Here is a 19,933-nt window from a genome sequence, read left to right as displayed (position 1 = left end):
CAGTACGGGTCCCGGTCCTGGTCCACTGGGGCCTGGACCCGGGGGCCCTCATGTGGGGGTGTCGCTGGGGGGTCTGCTGGAGGCATGGAGGCCGGGACTGGGGGTGTGGAACGTTGTAGGGGGAGGCCTGGACCGTGTGTGTCTGGGTCTGAGGGCTGGCCCAGTACGGGTCCGGTCCTGGTCCCCTGGGGCCTGGACCTGGGGGCCCTCATGTGGGGGTGTTGCTGAGGGGGTCTGCTGGAGGCATGGAGGCCGTGACTGGGGGTGTGGAACGTTGTAAGGGGAGGCCTGTCCCGTGCCTACCTAACCCTAACCCTGGTCCAGTACGGGTCCCGGTCCTGGTCCACTGGGGCCTGGACCTGGGGGCCCTCATGTGGAGGTGTTGCTGGGGGCCTGCTGGAGGCATGGAGGCCGGGACTGGGGGTGTGGAACGTTGTAGGGGGAGGCCTGGTCCGTGTGTGTCTGGGTCTGGGGGCTGGCCCAGTACGGGTCCCGGTCCTGGTCCCCTGGGGCCTGGACCTGGTGGCCCTCATGTGGGGGTGTTGCTGGGCCCTCATGTGGGGGTGTTGCTGGGGGGTCTGGTGGAGGCATGGAGGCCGGGACTGGGGGTGTGTGTCTGGGTCTGGGGGCTGGCCCAGTACGGGTCCCGGTCCTGGTCCCCTGGGGCCTGGACCTGAGGGCCCTGTGTGGAGGTGGTGCTGGGGGGTCTGCTGGAGGTCGGGACTGGGGGTGTGGAACGTCTGCTGGAGGCATGGAGGCCAGGTCTGGGGGTGTGGAACGTTGTAGGGGGAGGCCTGGTCCGTGTGTGTCTGGGTCTGGGGGCAGGCCAAGTACGGGTCACGGTCCTGGTCTCCTGGGGCCTGGACCTGGGGGCCCTGTGTGGAGGTGGTGCTGGGGGGTCTGCTGGAGGCATGGAGGTCGGGACTGGGGGTGTGGAACGTTGTAGGGGGAGGCCTGGGCCGTGTGTGTCTGGGTCTGGGGGCTGGCCAAGTACGGGTCCCGGTCCTGGTCCCCTGGGGCCTGGACCTGGGGGCCCTCATGTGGGGGTGATTGTGGGGGGTCTGCTGGTCCGTGCCTGCCTAACCCTAACCCTGGCCCAGTACGGGTCCTGGTCCTGGTCCCCTGGGGCCTGGACCTGGGGGCCCTGTGAGGAGGTGGTGCTGGGGGGTCTGCTGGAGGCATGGAGGCCAGGACTGGGGGTGTGGAACGTTTTGGGGGAGGCCTGGTCCGTGTGTGTCTGGGTCTGGGGGCTGGCCAAGTACGGGTCCCGGTCCTGGTCCCCTGGGGCCTGGAACTGGGGGCCCTCATGTGGGGGTGTTGCTGGGGGGTCTACTGGAGGCATGGAGGCCGGGACTGGGGGTGTAGAACGTTGTAGGGGGAGGCCTGGTCCGTGTGTGTCTGGGTCTGGGGGCTGGCCCAGTACGGGTCCCGGTCCTGGTCCCCTGGGGCCTGGACCAGGGGGCCCTCATGTGGGGGTGTTTGTGGGGGGTCTCCTGGTCCGTGCCTGCCTAACCCTAACCCTGGCCCAGTACGGGTCCAGGTCCTGGTCCCCTGGGGCCTGGACCTGGTGGCCCTCATGTGGGGGTGTTGCTGGGCCCTCATGTGGGGGTGTTGCTGGGGGGTCTGGTGGAGGCATGGAGGCCGGGACTGGGGGTGTGTGTCTGGGTCTGGGGGCTGGCCCAGTACGGGTCCCGGTCCTGGTCCCCTGGGGCCTGGACCTTGGGGCCATGTCAGGAGGTGGTGCTGGGGGGTGTGCTGGAGGCATGGAGGTCGGGACTGGGGGTGTGGAACGTTGCAGGGGGAGGCCTGGACCGTGTGTGTCTGGGTCTGGGGGCTGGCCAAGTACGGGTCACGGTCCTGGTCTCCTGGGGCCTGGACCTGGGGGCCCTGTGTGGAGGTGGTGCTGTGGAGTCTGCTGGAGGCATGGAGGCCGGGACTGGGGGTGTGGAACGTTGTAGGGGGAGGCCTGGACCTTGTGTGTCTGGGTCTGAGGGCTGGCCCAGTACGGGTCCGGTCATGGTCCCCTGGGGCGTGGACCTGGGGGCCCTCATCTGGGGGTGTTACTGGGGGGTCTGCTGGAGGCATGGAGGCCGGGACTGGGGGTGTGGAACGTTGTAAGGGGAGGCCTGGTCCGTGCCTGCCTAACCCTAACCCTGGCCCAGTACGGGTCCCGGTCCTGGTTCACTGGGGCCTGGACCTGGGGGCCATCATGTGGGGGTGTTGCTGGGGGGTCTGCTGGAGGCATGGAGGCCGGGACTGGGGGTGTGGAACGTTGTAGGGGGAGGCCTGGTCCGTGTGTGTCTGGGTCTGGGGGCTGGCCAAGTACGGGTCACGGTCCTGGTCTCCTGGGGCCTGGACCTGGGGGCCCTGTGTGGAGGTGGTGCTGTGGAGTCTGATGGAGGCATGGAGGTCGGGACTGGGGGTGTGGACCGTTGTAGGGGGAGGCCTGGTCCGTGTGGGTCTGGGGGCTGGCCCAGTACGGGTCCCGGTCCTGGTCCCCTGGGGCCTGGACCTGGGGGCCCTCATGTGGGGGTGTTTGTGGGGGGTCTGCTGGTCCGTGCCTGCCTAACCCTAACCCTGGCCCAGTACGGGTCCCGGTCCTGGTCCCCTGGGGCCTGGACCTGGGGGCCCTCATGTGGGGGTGTTGCTGGGCCCTCATGTGGGGGTGTTGCTGGGGGGTCTGCTGGAGGCATGGAGGTCGGGACTGGGGGTGTGGAGCGTTGTAGGGGGAGGCCTGGTCCGTGTGTGTCTGGGTCTGGGGGCTGGCCCAGTACGGGTCCCGGTCCTGGTCCCCTGGGGCCTGGACCAGGGGGCCCTCATGTGGGGGTGTTTGTGGGGGGTCTGCTGGTCCGTGCCTGCCTAACCCTAACCCTGGCCCAGTACGGGTCCCGGTCCTGGTCCCCTGGGGCCTGGACCTGGTTGCCCTCATGTGGGGGTGTTGCTGGGCCCTCATATGGGGGTGTTGCTGGGGGGTCTGCTGGAGGCCGGGACTGGGGGTGTGTGTCTGGGTCTGGGGGCTGGCCCAGAACGGGTCCCGGTCCTCTGGGGCTTGGACCTGGGGGCCCTCATGTGGGGGTGTTGCTGGGGGTCTGCTGGAGGCATGGAGGCCAGGTCTGGGGGTGTGGAGCGTTGTAGGGGGAGGCCTGGTCCGTGTGTGTCTGGGTCTGGGGGCTGGCCCAGTACGGGTCCCGGTCCTGGTCCCCTGGGGCCTGGACCAGGGGGCCCTCATGTGGGGGTGTTTGTGGGGGGTCTGCTGGTCCGTGCCTGCCTAACCCTAACCCTGGCCCAGTACGGGTCCCGGTCCTGGTCCCCTGGGGCCTGGACCTGGGGGCCCTCATCTGGGGGTGTTGCTGGGGGGTCTGCTGGAGGCATGGAGGCCGGGACTGGGGGTGTGGAACGTTGTAGGGAGAGGCCTGGTCCGTGCCTTCCTAACCCTAACCCTGGCCCAGTACAAGTCCCGGTCCTTGTCCCCTGGGGCCTGGACCTGGGGGCCCTGTGTGGAGGTGGTGCTGGGGGGTCTGATGGAGGCATGGAGGTCGGGACTCGGGGTGTGGAACGTCTGCTGGAGGCATGGAGGCCAGGTCTGTGGGTGTGGAACGTTGTAGGGGGAGGCCTGGTCCGTGTGTCACTGGGTCTGGGGGCTGGCCCAGTACGGGTCACGGTCCAGGTCTACTGGGGCCTGGACCTGGGGGCCCTGCATGGACGTGGTGCTGGGGGGTCTTCTGGAGGCATGGAGGTCGTGACTGGGGGTGTGGAACGTTGTAGGGGGAGGCCTGGACCGTGTGTGTCTGGGTCTGGGGGCTGGCCAAGTACGGGTCACGGTCCTGGTCTCCTGGGGCCTGGACCTTGGGGCCCTGTGAGGAGGTGGTGCTGGGGGGTCTGCTGGAGGCATGGAGGTCGGGACTGGGGGTGTGGAACGTTGTAGGGGGAGGCCTGGTCCGTGTGTGTCTGGGTCTGGGGGCTGGCCCAGTACGGGTCCCGGCCCTGGTCCCCTGGGGCCTGAACCTGGGGGCCCTCATCTGGGGGCGTTGCTGGGGGGTCTGCTGGACGCATGGAGGCCGGGTCTGTGGGTGTGGAACGTTGTAGGGGGAAGCCTGGACCGTGTGTGTCTGGGTCTGGGGGCTGGCCAAGTACGGGTCACGGTCCTGGTCTCCTGGGGCCTGGACCTGGGGGGCTGTGGAGTCTGCTGGAGGCATGGAAGTCGGGACTGGGGGTGTGGAACGTTGTAGGGGGAGGCCTGGACCGTGTGTGTCTGGGTCTGAGGGCTGGCCCAGTACGGGTCCCGGTCCTGGTCCCCTGGGGCCTGGACCTGGGGGCCCTCATCTGGGGGTGTTGCTGGGGGGTCTGCTGGAGGCATGGAGGCCGGAACTGGGGGTGTGGAACGTTGTAGGGGGAGGCCTGGTCCGTGCCTGCCTAACCCTTACCCTGGCCCAGTACAAGTCCCGGTCCTGGTCCCCTGGGGCCTGGACCTGGGGGCCCTGTGAGGAGGTGGTGCTGGGGGGTCTGCTGGAGGCATAGAGGTCGGGACTGGGGGTGTGGAACGTCTGCTGGAGGCATGGAGGCCAGGACTGGGGGTGTGGAACGTTTTGGGGGAGGCCTGGTCCGTGTGTGTCTGGGTCAGGGGGCTGGCCAAGTACGGGTCACGGTCCTGGTCTCCTGGGGCCTGGACCTTGGGGCCATGTCAGGAGGTGGTGCTGGGGGGTGTGCTGGAGGCATGGAGGTCGGGACTGGGGGTGTGGAACGTTGTAGGGGAAGGCCTGGACCGTGTGTGTCTGGGTCTGGGGGCTGGCCAAGTACGGGTCACGGTCCTGGTCTCCTGGGGTCTGGACCTTGGGGCCATGTCAGGAGGTGGTGCTGGGGGGTGTGCTGGAGGCATGGAGGTCGGGACTGGGGGTGTGGAACGTTGCAGGGGGAGGCCTGGACCGTGTGTGTCTGGGTCTGGGGGCTGGCCAAGTACGGGTCACGGTCCTGGTCTCCTGGGGCCTGGACCTGGGGGCCCTGTGTGGAGGTGGTGCTGTGGAGTCTGCTGGAGGCATGGAGGCCGGGACTGGGGGTGTGGAAAGTTGTAGGGGGAGGCCTGGACCTTGTGTGTCTGGGTCTGAGTGCTGGCCCAGTACGGGTCCGGTCATGGTCCCCTGGGGCCTGGACCTGGGGGCCCTCATCTGGGGGTGTTGCTGGGGGGTCTGCTGGAGGCATGGAGGCCGGGACTGGGGGTGTGGAACGTTGTAAGGGGAGGCCTGGTCCGTGCCTGCCTAACCCTAACCCTGGCCCAGTACGGTTCCCGGTCCTGGTTCACTGGGGCCTGGACCTGGGGGCCATCATGTGGGGGTGTTGCTGGGGGGTCTGCTGGAGGCATGGAGGCCGGGACTGGGGGTGTGGAACGTTGTAGGGGGAGGCCTGGTCTGTGTGTGTCTGGGTCTGTGGGCTGGCCAAGTACGGGTCACGGTCCTGGTCTCCTGGGGCCTGGACCTGGGGGCCCTGTGTGGAGGTGGTGCTGTGGAGTCTGATGGAGGCATGGAGGTCGGGACTGGGGGTGTGGAACGTTGTAGGGGGAGGCCTGGTCCGTGTGGGTCTGGGGGCTGGCCCAGTACGGGTCCCGGTCCTGGTCCCCTGGGGCCTGGACCTGGGGGCCCTCATGTGGGGGTGTTTGTGGGGGGTCTGCTGGTCCGTGCCTGCCTAACCCTAACCCTGGCCCAGTACGGGTCCCGGTCCTGGTCCCCTGGGGCCTGGACCTGGGGGCCCTCATGTGGGGGTGTTGCTGGGCCCTCATGTGGGGGTGTTGCTGGGGGGTCTGCTGGAGGCATGGAGGTCGGGACTGGGGGTGTGGAGCGTTGTAGGGGGAGGCCTGGTCCGTGTGTGTCTGGGTCTGGGGGCTGGCCCAGTACGGGTCCCGGTCCTGGTCCCCTGGGGCCTGGACCAGGGTGCCCTCATGTGGGGGTGTTTGTGGGGGGTCTGCTGGTCCGTGCCTGCCTAACCCTAACCCTGGCCCAGTACGGGTCCCGGTCCTGGTCCCCTGTGGCCTGGAACTGGGGGCCCTCATTTGGGGGTGTTGCTGGGGGGTCTGCTGGAGGCATGGAGGCCGGGACTGGGGGTGTGGAACGTTGTAGGGGGAGGCCTGGTCTGTGCCTGCCTAACCCTAAACCTGGCCCAGTACGGGTCCCGGTCCTGGTCCCCTGGGGCCTGTACCTGGGGGCCCTCATCTGGGGGTGTTGCTGGGGGGTCTGCTGGAGGCATGGAGGCCGGAACTGGGGGTGTGGAACGTTGTAGGGGGAGGCCTGGTCCGTGCCTGCCTAACCCTAACCCTGGCCCAGTACAAGTCCCGGTCCTGGTCCCCTGGGGCCTGGACCTGGGGGCCCTGTGAGGAGGTGGTGCTGGGGGGTCTACTGGAGGCATGGAGGTCGGGACTGGGGGTGTGGAACGTTGTAGTTGGAGGCCTGGACCGTGTGTGTCTGGGTCTGGGGGCTGGCCAAGTACGGGTCACGGTCCTGGTCTCCTGGGGCCTGGACCTGGGGGCCCTCTGTGGAAGTGGTGCTGTGGAGTCTGCTGGAGGCATGGAGGCCGGGACTGGGGGTGTGGAACGTTGTAGGGGGAGGCCTGGTCCGTGTGTGTCTGGGTCTGGGGGCTGGCCAAGTACGGGTCACGGTCCTGGTCTCCTGGGGCCTGGACCTGGGGGCCCTGTGAGGAGGTGGTGCTGGGGGGTCTGCTGGAGGCATGGAGGTCGGGACTGGGGGTGTGGAACGTCTGCTGGAGGCATGGAGGCCAGGACTGGGGGTGTGGAACGTTTTGGGGGAGGCCTGGTCCGTGTGTGTCTGGGTCTGGGGGCTGGCCAAGTACGGGTCCCGGTCCTGGTCCCCTGGGGCCTGGAACTGGGGGCCCTCATGTGGGGGTGTTGCTGGGGGGTCTACTGGAGGCATGGAGGCCGGGACTGGGGGTGTGGAACGTTGTAGGGGGAGGCCTGGTCCGTGTGTGTCTGGGTCTGGGGGCTGGCCCAGTACGGGTCCCGGTCCCCTGGGGCATGGACCAGGGGTACATCATGTGGGGGTGTTTGTGGGGGGTCTGCTGGTCCGTGCCTGCCTAACCCTAACCCTGGCCCAGTACGGGTCCAGGTCCTGGTCCCCTGGGGCCTGGACCTGGTGGCCCTCATGTGGGGGTGTTGCTGGGCCCTCATGTGGGGGTGTTGCTGGGGGGTCTGGTGGAGGCATGGAGGCCGGGACTGGGGGTGTGTGTCTGGGTCTGGGGGCTGGCCCAGTACGGGTCCCGGTCCTGGTCCCCTGGGGCCTGGACCTGGGGGCCCTCATGTGGGGGTGTTCCTGGGCCCTCATGTGGGGGTGTTGCTGGGGGGTCTGCTGGAGGCATGGAGGCCGGGACTGGGGGTCTGGAACGTTGTAGGGGGAGGCCTGGTCCGCGTGTGTCTGGGTCTGGGGGCTGGCCCAGTACGGGTCCCGGTCCTGGTCCCCTGGGGCCTGGTCCCCTGGGCCCTGGACCTGGGGGCCCTCATGTGGGGGTGTTGCTGGGCCCTCATGTGGGGGTGTTGCTGGGGGGTCTGCTGGAGGCATGGAGGCCGGGACTGGGGGTGTGGAACGTTGTAGGGGGAGGCCTGGTCCGCGTGTGTCTGGGTCTGGGGGCTGGCCCAGTACGGGTCCTGGTCCTGGTCCCCTGGGGCCTGGACCTGGGGGCCCTCATGTGGGGGTGTTGCTGGGGGGTCTGCTGGAGGCATGGAGGCCGGGACTGGGGGTGTGGAACGTTGTAGGGGGAGGCCTGGTCCGTGCCTGCCTAACCCTATCCCTGGCCCAGTACGGGTCCCGGTCCTGGTCCCCTGGGGCCTGGACCTGGGGGCCCTCATGTGGGGGTGTTGCTGGGGGGTCTGCTGGAGGCATGGAGGCCGGGACTGGGGGTGTGTGTCTGGGTCTGGGGGCTGGCCGAGAACGGGTCCCGGTCCTGGTCCCCTGGGGCCTGGACCTGGGGGCCCTCATGTGGGGGTGTTGCTTGGGGGTCTGCTGGAGGCATGGAGGCCGGGACTGGGGGTGTGGAACGTTGTAGGGGGAGGCCTGGTCCGTGCCTGCCTAACCCTAACCCGGGCCCAATACGGGTCCCGGCCCTGGTCCCCTGGGGCCTGAACCTGGGGGCCCTCATCTGGGGGTGTTGCTGGGGGGTCTGCTGGACGCATGGAGGCCGGGACTGGGGGTGTGGAACGCTGTAGGGGGAGGCCTGGTCCGTGTGTGTCTGGGTCTGGGGGCTTGCCCAGTACGGGTCCCGGTCCTGGTCCCCTGGGGCCTGGACCTGGGGGCCCTCATGTGGGGGTGTTGCTGGGGGGTCTGCTGGAGGCATGGAGGCCGGGACTGGGGGTGTGGAACGTTGTAGGGGGAGGCCTGGTCCGTGTGTGTCTGGGTCTGGGGGCTGGCCAAGTACGGGTCACGGTCCTGGTCTCCTGGGGCCTGGACCTGGGGGCCCTGTGAGGAGGTGGTGCTGGGGGGTCTGCTGGAGGCATGGAGGTCGGGACTGGGGGTGTGGAACGTCTGCTGGAGGCATGGAGGCCAAGACTGGGGGTGTGGAACGTTTTGGGGGAGGCCTGGTCCGTGTGTGTCTGGGTCTGGAGGCTGGCCAAGTACGGGTCCCGGTCCTGGTCCCCTGGGGCCTGGACCTGGGGGCCCTCATGTGGGGGTGTTGCTGGGGGGTCTGCTGGAGGCATGGAGGCCGGGACTGGGGGTGTGTGTCTGGGTCTGGGGGCTGGCCCAGAACGGGTCCCGGTCCTGGTCCCCTGGGGCCTGGACCTGGGGGCCCTCATGTGGGGGTGTTGCTGGGGGGTCTGCTGGAGGCATGGAGGCCGGGACTGGGGGTGTGGAACGTTGTAGGGGGAGGCCTGGTCCGTGTGTGTCTGGGTCTGGGGGCTGGCCCAGTACGGGTCCCGGTCCTGGTCCCCTGGGGCCTGGACCTTGGGGCCCTCATGTGGGGGTGTTTGTGGGGGGTCTGCTGGTCCGTGCTTGCCTAACCCTAACCCTGGCCCAGTACGGGTCCCGGTCCTGGTCCTGGTCCCCTGGGGCCTGGACCTGGGGGCCCTCATGTGGGGGTGTTGCTGGGCCCTCATGTGGGGGTGTTGCTGGGGGGTCTGCTGGAGGCATGGAGGCCGGGACTGGGGGTGTGTGTCTGGGTCTGGGGGCTGGCCCAGAACGGGTCCCGGTCCTCTGGGGCTTGGACCTGGGGGCCCTCATGTGGGGGTGTTGCTGGGGGTCTGCTGGAGGCATGGAGGCCAGGTCTGGGGGTGTGGAACGTTGTAGGGGGAGGCCTGGTCCGTGCCTGCCTAACCCTAACCCTGGCACAGTACGAGTCCCGGTCCTGGTCCCCTGGGGCCTGGACCTGGGGGCCCTCATCTGGGGGTGTTGCTGGGGGGTCTACTGGAGGCATGGAGGCCGGGACTGGGGGTGTGGAACGTTGTAGGGGGAGGCCTGGTCCGTGTGTGTCTGGGTCTGGGGGCTGGCCCAGTACGGGTCCCGGTCCTGGTCCCCTGGGGCCTGGACCTGGGGGCCCTCATGTGGGGGTGTTGCTGGGGGGTCTGCTGGAGGCATGGAGGCCGGGTCTGGGGGTGTGGAACGTTGTAGGGGGAGGCCTGGTCCGTGCCTGCCTAACCCTTACCCTGGCCCAGTACAAGTCCCGGTCTTGGTCCCCTGGGGCCTGGACCTGGGGGCCCTGTGAGGAGGTGGTGCTGGGGGGTCTGCTGGAGGCATTGAGGTCGGGACTGGGGGTGTGGAACGTCTGTTGGAGGCATGGAGGCCGGGACTGGGGGTGTGGAACGTTGTAGGGGGAGGCCTGGTCCCTGTTTGTCTGGGTCTGGGGGCTGGCCAAGTACGGGTCACGGTCCTGGTCTCCTGGGGCCTGGACCTGGGGGCCCTGTGTGGAGGTGGTGCTGGGGGGTCTGCTGGAGGCATGGAGGTCGGGACTGGGGGTGTGGAACGTTGTAGGGGGAGGCCTGGTCCGTGTTTGTCTGGGTCTGGTGGCTGGCCAAGTACGGGTCACGGTCCTGGTCTCCTGGGGCCTGGACCTGGGGGCCCTGTGTGAAGGTGGTGCTGGGGGGTCTGCTGGAGGCATGGAGTTCGGGACTGGGGGTGTGGAACGTTGTAGGAGGAGGCCTGGACCGTGTGTGTCTGGAGGCTGGCCCAGTACGGGTCCCGGTCCTGGTCCCCTGGGGCCTGGACCTGGGGGCCCTGTGAGGAGGTGGTGCTGGGGGGTCTGCTGGAGGCATGGAGGTCGGGACTGGGGGTGTGGAACGTCTGCTGGAGGCATGGAGGCCAGGACTGGGGGTGTGGAACGTTTTGGGGGAGGCCTGGTCCGTGCCTGCCTAACCCTAACCCTGGCCCAGTACGGGTCCCGGTCCTGGTCCCCTGGGGCCTGGAACTGGGGGCCCTCATTTGGGGGTGTTGCTGGGGGGTCTGCTGGAGGCATGGAGGCCGGGACTGGGGGTGTGGAACGTTGTAGGGGGAGGCCTGGTCTGTGCCTGCCTAACCCTAAACCTGGCCCAGTACGGGTCCCGGTCCTGGTCCCCTGGGGCCTGTACCTGGGGGCCCTCATCTGGGGGTGTTGCTGGGGGGTCTGCTGGAGGCATGGAGGCCGGAACTGGGGGTGTGGAACGTTGTAGGGGGAGGCCTGGTCCGTGCCTGCCTAACCCTAACCCTGGCCCAGTACAAGTCCCGGTCCTGGTCCCCTGGGGCCTGGACCTGGGGGCCCTGTGAGGAGGTGGTGCTGGGGGGTCTGCTGGAGGCATGGAGGTCGGGACTGGGGGTGTGGAACGTCTGCTGGAGGCATGGAGGCCAGGACTGGGGGTGTGGAACGTTTTGGGGGAGGCCTGGTCCGTGTGTGTCTGGGTCTGGGGGCTGGCCAAGTACGGGTCCCGGTCCTGGTCCCCTGGGGCCTGGAACTGGGGGCCCTCATGTGGGGGTGTTGCTGGGGGGTCTACTGGAGGCATGGAGGCCGGGACTGGGGGTGTGGAACGTTGTAGGGGGAGGCCTGGTCCGTGTGTGTCTGGGTCTGGGGGCTGGCCCAGTACGGGTCCCGGTCCCCTGGGGCATGGACCAGGGGTCCCTCATGTGGGGGTGTTTGTGGGGGGTCTGCTGGTCCGTGCCTGCCTAACCCTAACCCTGGCCCAGTACGGGTCCAGGTCCTGGTCCCCTGGGGCCTGGACCTGGTGGCCCTCATGTGGGGGTGTTGCTGGGCCCTCATGTGGGGGTGTTGCTGGGGGGTCTGGTGGAGGCATGGAGGCCGGGACTGGGGGTGTGTGTCTGGGTCTGGGGGCTGGCCCAGTACGGGTCCCGGTCCTGGTCCCCTGGGGCCTGGACCTGGGGGCCCTCATGTGGGGGTGTTCCTGGGCCCTCATGTGGGGGTGTTGCTGGGGGGTCTGGTGGAGGCATGGAGGCCGGGACTGGGGGTGTGGAACGTTGTAGGGGGAGGCCTGGTCCGTGTGTGTCTGGGTCTGGGGGCTGGCCAAGTACGGGTCACGGTCCTGGTCTCCTGGGGCCTGGACCTGGGGGCCCTGTGAGGAGGTGGTGCTGGGGGGTCTGCTGGAGGCATGGAGGTCGGGACTGGGGGTGTGGAACGTCTGCTGGAGGCATGGAGGCCAGGACTGGGGGTGTGGAACGTTTTGGGGGAGGCCTGGTCCGTGTGTGTCTGGGTCTGGGGGCTGGCCAAGTACGGGTCCCGGTCCTGGTCCCCTGGGGCCTGGAACTGGGGGCCCTCATGTGGGGGTGTTGCTGGGGGGTCTACTGGAGGCATGGAGGCCGGGACTGGGGGTGTGGAACGTTGTAGGGGGAGGCCTGGTCCGTGTGTGTCTGGGTCTGGGGGCTGGCCCAGTACGGGTCCCGGTCCCCTGGGGCATGGACCAGGGGTCCATCATGTGGGGGTGTTTGTGGGGGGTCTGCTGGTCCGTGCCTGCCTAACCCTAACCCTGGCCCAGTACGGGTCCAGGTCCTGGTCCCCTGGGGCCTGGACCTGGTGGCCCTCATGTGGGGGTGTTGCTGGGCCCTCATGTGGGGGTGTTGCTGGGGGGTCTGGTGGAGGCATGGAGGCCGGGACTGGGGGTGTGTGTCTGGGTCTGGGGGCTGGCCCAGTACGGGTCCCGGTCCTGGTCCCCTGGGGCCTGGACCTGGGGGCCCTCATGTGGGGGTGTTCCTGGGCCCTCATGTGGGGGTGTTGCTGGGGGGTCTGCTGGAGGCATGGAGGCCGGGACTGGGGGTCTGGAACGTTGTAGGGGGAGGCCTGGTCCGCGTGTGTCTGGGTCTGGGGGCTGGCCCAGTACGGGTCCCGGTCCTGGTCCCCTGGGGCCTGGACCTGGGGGCCCTGTCGTGGCAATTCCCCTTTAACAGAGATTGCGTCTAGGCCAGATGAGATTCCCACTGCAATAAAGCACACAATACATTGGAAAGTAAAATGTCCTAGGTTTAATGCATGCATACATTAGACTCCTCTCTAGCAGAGTGAGTCCTGATTACAAGTTGACATGGTTTTTTATACAGTTTCAGACCCTCCCCACACAAAAGGTTCATGAATGAGGAAATGAGCAAATTCTTCTCTTTACGGCCCTTCTGTCCAAACACAGAGGAATATATAGATTGGGGTTCCCGACAAACAAATGCAAATTCCAGATGCTTATCTTTGTGGCGTTATCACCTAAAGACAAGGGTCACTAGACAGCTGGGAGGCAAATGGGCAGGACAATTAGGGTTGAAACTGAGGACACTACATGTTATACAAGAACAGACAAACTTATCAACCAACAATTCAAATAAGAGGATTTTTCCATCACAGCCCTCATGTGGGGGTGTTGCTGGGGGGTCTGCTGGAGGCACGGAGGCCGGGACTAGGGGTGTGGAATGTTGTAAGGGGAGGCCTGGTCCGTGCCAGCCTAACCCTAACCCTGGCCCAGTACGGGTCCCGGTCCTGGTCCACTGGGGCCTGGACCCGGGGGCCCTCATGTGGGGGTGTCGCTGGGGGGTCTGCTGGAGGCATGGAGGCCGGGACTGGGGGTGTGGAACGTTGTAGGGGGAGGCCTGGACCGTGTGTGTCTGGGTCTGAGGGCTGGCCCAGTACGGGTCCGGTCCTGGTCCCCTGGGGCCTGGACCTGGGGGCCCTCATGTGGGGGTGTTGCTGAGGGGGTCTGCTGGAGGCATGGAGGCCGGGACTGGGGGTGTGGAACGTTGTAAGGGGAGGCCTGTCCCGTGCCTACCTAACCCTAACCCTGGTCCAGTACGGGTCCCGGTCCTGGTCCACTGGGGCCTGGACCTGGGGGCCCTCATGTGGAGGTGTTGCTGGGGGCCTGCTGGAGGCATGGAGGCCGGGACTGGGGGTGTGGAACGTTGTAGGGGGAGGCCTGGTCCGTGTGTGTCTGGGTCTGGGGGCTGGCCCAGTACGGGTCCCGGTCCTGGTCCCCTGGGGCCTAGACCTGGTGGCCCTCATGTGGGGGTGTTGCTGGGCCCTCATGTGGGGGTGTTGCTGGGGGGTCTGGTGGAGGCATGGAGGCCGGGACTGGGGGTGTGTGTCTGGGTCTGGGGGCTGGCCCAGTACGGGTCCCGGTCCTGGTCCCCTGGGGCCTGGACCTGAGGGCCCTGTGTGGAGGTGGTGCTGGGGGGTCTGCTGGAGGTCGGGACTGGGGGTGTGGAACGTCTGCTGGAGGCATGGAGGCCAGGTCTGGGGGTGTGGAACGTTGTAGGGGGAGGCCTGGTCCGTGCCTGCCTAACCCTAACCCTGGCCCAGTACAAGTCCCGGTCCTGGTCCCCTGGGGCCTGGACCTGAGGGCCCTGTGTGGAGGTGGTGCTGGGGGGTCTGCTGGAGGTCGGGACTGGGGGTGTGGAACGTCTGCTGGAGGCATGGAGGCCAGGTCTGGGGGTGTGGAACGTTGTAGGGGGAGGCCTGGTCCGTGTGTGTCTGGGTCTGGGGGCAGGCCAAGTACGGGTCACGGTCCTGGTCTCCTGGGGCCTGGACCTTGGGGCCCTGTGAGGAGGTGGTGCTGGGGGATCTGCTGGAGGCATGGAGGTCGGGACTGGGGGTGTGGAACGTTGTAGGGGGAGGCCTGGACCGTGTGTGAATGGGTCTGGGGGCTGGCCCAGTACGGGTCCCGGTCCTGGTCTCCTGGGGCCTGGACCTGGGGGCCCTGTGTGGAGGTGGTGCTGGGGGGTCTGCTGGAGGCATGGAGGTCGGGACTGGGGGTGTGGAACGTTGTAGGGGGAGGCCTGGGCCGTGTGTGTCTGGGTCTGGGGGCTGGCCAAGTACGGGTCCCGGTCCTGGTCCCCTGGGGCCTGGACCTGGGGGCCCTCATGTGGGGGTGATTGTGGGGGGTCTGCTGGTCCGTGCCTGCCTAACCCTAACCCTGGCCCAGTACGGGTCCTGGTCCTGGTCCCCTGGGGCCTGGACCTGGGGGCCCTGTGAGGAGGTGGTGCTGGGGGGTCTGCTGGAGGCATGGAGGCCAGGACTGGGGGTGTGGAACGTTTTGGGGGAGGCCTGGTCCGTGTGTGTCTGGGTCTGGGGGCTGGCCAAGTACGGGTCCCGGTCCTGGTCCCCTGGGGCCTGGAACTGGGGGCCCTCATGTGGGGGTGTTGCTGGGGGGTCTACTGGAGGCATGGAGGCCGGGACTGGGGGTGTAGAACGTTGTAGGGGGAGGCCTGGTCCGTGTGTGTCTGGGTCTGGGGGCTGGCCCAGTACGGGTCCCGGTCCTGGTCCCCTGGGGCCTGGACCAGGGGGCCCTCATGTGGGGGTGTTTGTGGGGGGTCTCCTGGTCCGTGCCTGCCTAACCCTAACCCTGGCCCAGTACGGGTCCAGGTCCTGGTCCCCTGGGGCCTGGACCTGGTGGCCCTCATGTGGGGGTGTTGCTGGGCCCTCATGTGGGGGTGTTGCTGGGGGGTCTGGTGGAGGCATGGAGGCCGGGACTGGGGGTGTGTGTCTGGGTCTGGGGGCTGGCCCAGTACGGGTCCCGGTCCTGGTCCCCTGGGGCCTGGACCTGGGGGCCCTCATGTGGGGGTGTTCCTGGGCCCTCATGTGGGGGTGTTGCTGGGGGGTCTGCTGGAGGCATGGAGGCCGGGACTGGGGGTCTGGAACGTTGTAGGGGGAGGCCTGGTCCGCGTGTGTCTGGGTCTGGGGGCTGGCCCAGTACGGGTCCCGGTCCTGGTCCCCTGGGGCCTGGTCCCCTGGGCCCTGGACCTGGGGGCCCTCATGTGGGGGTGTTGCTGGGCCCTCATGTGGGGGTGTTGCTGGGGGGTCTGCTGGAGGCATGGAGGCCGGGACTGGGGGTGTGGAACGTTGTGGGGGGAGGCCTGGTCCGCGTGTGTCTGGGTCTGGGGGCTGGCCCAGTACGGGTCCTGGTCCTGGTCCCCTGGGGCCTGGACCTGGGGGCCCTCATGTGGGGGTGTTGCTGGGGGGTCTGCTGGAGGCATGGAGGCCGGGACTGGGGGTGTGGAACGTTGTAGGGGGAGGCCTGGTCCGTGCCTGCCTAACCCTATCCCTGGCCCAGTACGGGTCCCGGTCCTGGTCCCCTGGGGCCTGGACCTGGGGGCCCTCATGTGGGGGTGTTGCTGGGGGGTCTGCTGGAGGCATGGAGGCCGGGACTGGGGGTGTGTGTCTGGGTCTGGGGGCTGGCCGAGAACGGGTCCGGGTCCTGGTCCCCTGGGGCCTGGACCTGGGGGCCCTCATGTGGGGGTGTTGCTTGGGGGTCTGCTGGAGGCATGGAGGCCGGGACTGGGGGTGTGGAACGTTGTAGGGGGAGGCCTGGTCCGTGCCTGCCTAACCCTAACCCGGGCCCAATACGGGTCCCGGCCCTGGTCCCCTGGGGCCTGAACCTGGGGGCCCTCATCTGGGGGTGTTGCTGGGGGGTCTGCTGGACGCATGGAGGCCGGGACTGGGGGTGTGGAACGCTGTAGGGGGAGGCCTGGTCCGTGTGTGTCTGGGTCTGGGGGCTTGCCCAGTACGGGTCCCGGTCCTGGTCCCCTGGGGCCTGGACCTGGGGGCCCTCATGTGGGGGTGTTGCTGGGGGGTCTGCTGGAGGCATGGAGGCCGGGACTGGGGGTGTGGAACGTTGTAGGGGGAGGCCTGGTCCGTGTGTGTCTGGGTCTGGGGGCTGGCCAAGTACGGGTCACGGTCCTGGTCTCCTGGGGCCTGGACCTGGGGGCCCTGTGAGGAGGTGGTGCTGGGGGGTCTGCTGGAGGCATGGAGGTCGGGACTGGGGGTGTGGAACGTCTGCTGGAGGCATGGAGGCCAAGACTGGGGGTGTGGAACGTTTTGGGGGAGGCCTGGTCCGTGTGTGTCTGGGTCTGGAGGCTGGCCAAGTACGGGTCCCGGTCCTGGTCCCCTGGGGCCTGGACCTGGGGGCCCTCATGTGGGGGTGTTGCTGGGGGGTCTGCTGGAGGCATGGAGGCCGGGACTGGGGGTGTGTGTCTGGGTCTGGGGGCTGGCCCAGAACGGGTCCCGGTCCTGGTCCCCTGGGGCCTGGACCTGGGGGCCCTCATGTGGGGGTGTTGCTGGGGGGTCTGCTGGAGGCATGGAGGCCGGGACTGGGGGTGTGGAACGTTGTAGGGGGAGGCCTGGTCCGTGTGTGTCTGGGTCTGGGGGCTGGCCCAGTACGGGTCCCGGTCCTGGTCCCCTGGGGCCTGGACCTTGGGGCCCTCATGTGGGGGTGTTTGTGGGGGGTCTGCTGGTCCGTGCTTGCCTAACCCTAACCCTGGCCCAGTACGGGTCCCGGTCCTGGTCCTGGTCCCCTGGGGCCTGGACCTGGGGGCCCTCATGTGGGGGTGTTGCTGGGCCCTCATGTGGGGGTGTTGCTGGGGGGTCTGCTGGAGGCATGGAGGCCGGGACTGGGGGTGTGTGTCTGGGTCTGGGGGCTGGCCCAGAACGGGTCCCGGTCCTCTGGGGCTTGGACCTGGGGGCCCTCATGTGGGGGTGTTGCTGGGGGTCTGCTGGAGGCATGGAGGCCAGGTCTGGGGGTGTGGAACGTTGTAGGGGGAGGCCTGGTCCGTGCCTGCCTAACCCTAACCCTGGCACAGTACGGGTCCCGGTCCTGGTCCCCTGGGGCCTGGACCTGGGGGCCCTCATCTGGGGGTGTTGCTGGGGGGTCTACTGGAGGCATGGAGGCCGGGACTGGGGGTGTGGAACGTTGTAGGGGGAGGCCTGGTCCGTGTGTGTCTGGGTCTGGGGGCTGGCCCAGTACGGGTCCCGGTCCTGGTCCCCTGGGGCCTGGACCTGGGGGCCCTCATGTGGGGGTGTTGCTGGGGGGTCTGCTGGAGGCATGGAGGCCGGGTCTGGGGGTGTGGAACGTTGTAGGGGGAGGCCTGGTCCGTGCCTGCCTAACCCTAACCCTGGCCCAGTACAAGTCCCGGTCTTGGTCCCCTGGGGCCTGGACCTGGGGGCCCTGTGAGGAGGTGGTGCTGGGGGGTCTGCTGGAGGCATTGAGGTCGGGACTGGGGGTGTGGAACGTCTGTTGGAGGCATGGAGGCCGGGACTGGGGGTGTGGAACGTTGTAGGGGGAGGCCTGGTCCGTGTTTGTCTGGGTCTGGGGGCTGGCCAAGTACGGGTCACGGTCCTGGTCTCCTGGGGCCTGGACCTGGGGGCCCTGTGTGGAGGTGGTGCTGGGGGGTCTGCTGGAGGCATGGAGGTCGGGACTGGGGGTGTGGAACGTTGTAGGGGGAGGCCTGGTCCGTGTTTGTCTGGGTCTGGTGGCTGGCCAAGTACGGGTCACGGTCCTGGTCTCCTGGGGCCTGGACCTGGGGGCCCTGTGTGAAGGTGGTGCTGGGGGGTCTGCTGGAGGCATGGAGTTCGGGACTGGGGGTGTGGAACGTTGTAGGAGGAGGCCTGGACCGTGTGTGTCTGGGTCTGGAGGCTGGCCCAGTACGGGTCCCGGTCCTGGTCCCCTGGGGCCTGGACCTGGGGGCCCTGTGAGGAGGTGGTGCTGGGGGGTCTGCTGGAGGCATGGAGGTCGGGACTGGGGGTGTGGAACGTCTGCTGGAGGCATGGAGGCCAGGACTGGGGGTGTGGAACGTTTTGGGGGAGGCCTGGTCCGTGCCTGCCTAACCCTAACCCTGGCCCAGTACGGGTCCCGGTCCTGGTCCCCTGGGGCCTGGAACTGGGGGCCCTCATTTGGGGGTGTTGCTGGGGGGTCTGCTGGAGGCATGGAGGCCGGGACTGGGGGTGTGGAACGTTGTAGGGGGAGGCCTGGTCTGTGCCTGCCTAACCCTAAACCTGGCCCAGTACGGGTCCCGGTCCTGGTCACCTGGGGCCTGTACCTGGGGGCCCTCATCTGGGGGTGTTGCTGGGGGGTCTGCTGGAGGCATGGAGGCCGGAACTGGGGGTGTGGAACGTTGTAGGGGGAGGCCTGGTCCGTGCCTGCCTAACCCTAACCCTGGCCCAGTACAAGTCCCGGTCCTGGTCCCCTGGGGCCTGGACCTGGGGGCCCTGTGAGGAGGTGGTGCTGGGGGGTCTGCTGGAGGCATGGAGGTCGGGACTGGGGGTGTGGAACGTCTGCTGGAGGCATGGAGGCCAGGACTGGGGGTGTGGAACGTTTTGGGGGAGGCCTGGTCCGTGTGTGTCTGGGTCTGGGGGCTGGCCAAGTACGGGTCCCGGTCCTGGTCCCCTGGGGCCTGGAACTGGGGGCCCTCATGTGGGGGTGTTGCTGGGGGGTCTACTGGAGGCATGGAGGCCGGGACTGGGGGTGTGGAACGTTGTAGGGGGAGGCCTGGTCCGTGTGTGTCTGGGTCTGGGGGCTGGCCCAGTACGGGTCCCGGTCCCCTGGGGCATGGACCAGGGGTCCCTCATGTGGGGGTGTTTGTGGGGGGTCTGCTGGTCCGTGCCTGCCTAACCCTAACCCTGGCCCAGTACGGGTCCAGGTCCTGGTCCCCTGGGGCCTGGACCTGGTGGCCCTCATGTGGGGGTGTTGCTGGGCCCTCATGTGGGGGTGTTGCTGGGGGGTCTGGTGGAGGCATGGAGGCCGGGACTGGGGGTGTGTGTCTGGGTCTGGGGGCTGGCCCAGTACGGGTCCCGGTCCTGGTCCCCTGGGGCCTGGACCTGGGGGCCCTCATGTGGGGGTGTTCCTGGGCCCTCATGTGGGGGTGTTGCTGGGGGGTCTGGTGGAGGCATGGAGGCCGGGACTGGGGGTGTGGAACGTTGTAGGGGGAGGCCTGGTCCGTGTGTGTCTGGGTCTGGGGGCTGGCCAAGTACGGGTCACGGTCCTGGTCTCCTGGGGCCTGGACCTGGGGGCCCTGTGAGGAGGTGGTGCTGGGGGGTCTGCTGGAGGCATGGAGGTCGGGACTGGGGGTGTGGAACGTCTGCTGGAGGCATGGAGGCCAGGACTGGGGGTGTGGAACGTTTTGGGGGAGGCCTGGTCCGTGTGTGTCTGGGTCTGGGGGCTGGCCAAGTACGGGTCCCGGTCCTGGTCCCCTGGGGCCTGGAACTGGGGGCCCTCATGTGGGGGTGTTGCTGGGGGGTCTACTGGAGGCATGGAGGCCGGGACTGGGGGTGTGGAACGTTGTAGGGGGAGGCCTGGTCCGTGTGTGTCTGGGTCTGGGGGCTGGCCCAGTACGGGTCCCGGTCCCCTGGGGCATGGACCAGGGGTCCATCATGTGGGGGTGTTTGTGGGGGGTCTGCTGGTCCGTGCCTGCCTAACCCTAACCCTGGCCCAGTACGGGTCCAGGTCCTGGTCCCCTGGGGCCTGGACCTGGTGGCCCTCATGTGGGGGTGTTGCTGGGCCCTCATGTGGGGGTGTTGCTGGGGGGTCTGGTGGAGGCATGGAGGCCGGGACTGGGGGTGTGTGTCTGGGTCTGGGGGCTGGCCCAGTACGGGTCCCGGTCCTGGTCCCCTGGGGCCTGGACCTGGGGGCCCTCATGTGGGGGTGTTCCTGGGCCCTCATGTGGGGGTGTTGCTGGGGGGTCTGCTGGAGGCATGGAGGCCGGGACTGGGGGTCTGGAACGTTGTA

Source organism: Micromesistius poutassou (genome assembly GCF_964030765.1).
Source record: "Micromesistius poutassou genome assembly, chromosome: 1".
Classification (NCBI taxonomy): domain Eukaryota; kingdom Metazoa; phylum Chordata; class Actinopteri; order Gadiformes; family Gadidae; genus Micromesistius; species Micromesistius poutassou.
The sequence above is the reverse complement of the archived record's forward strand: the minus strand, read 5'-3'. Positions refer to the sequence as shown.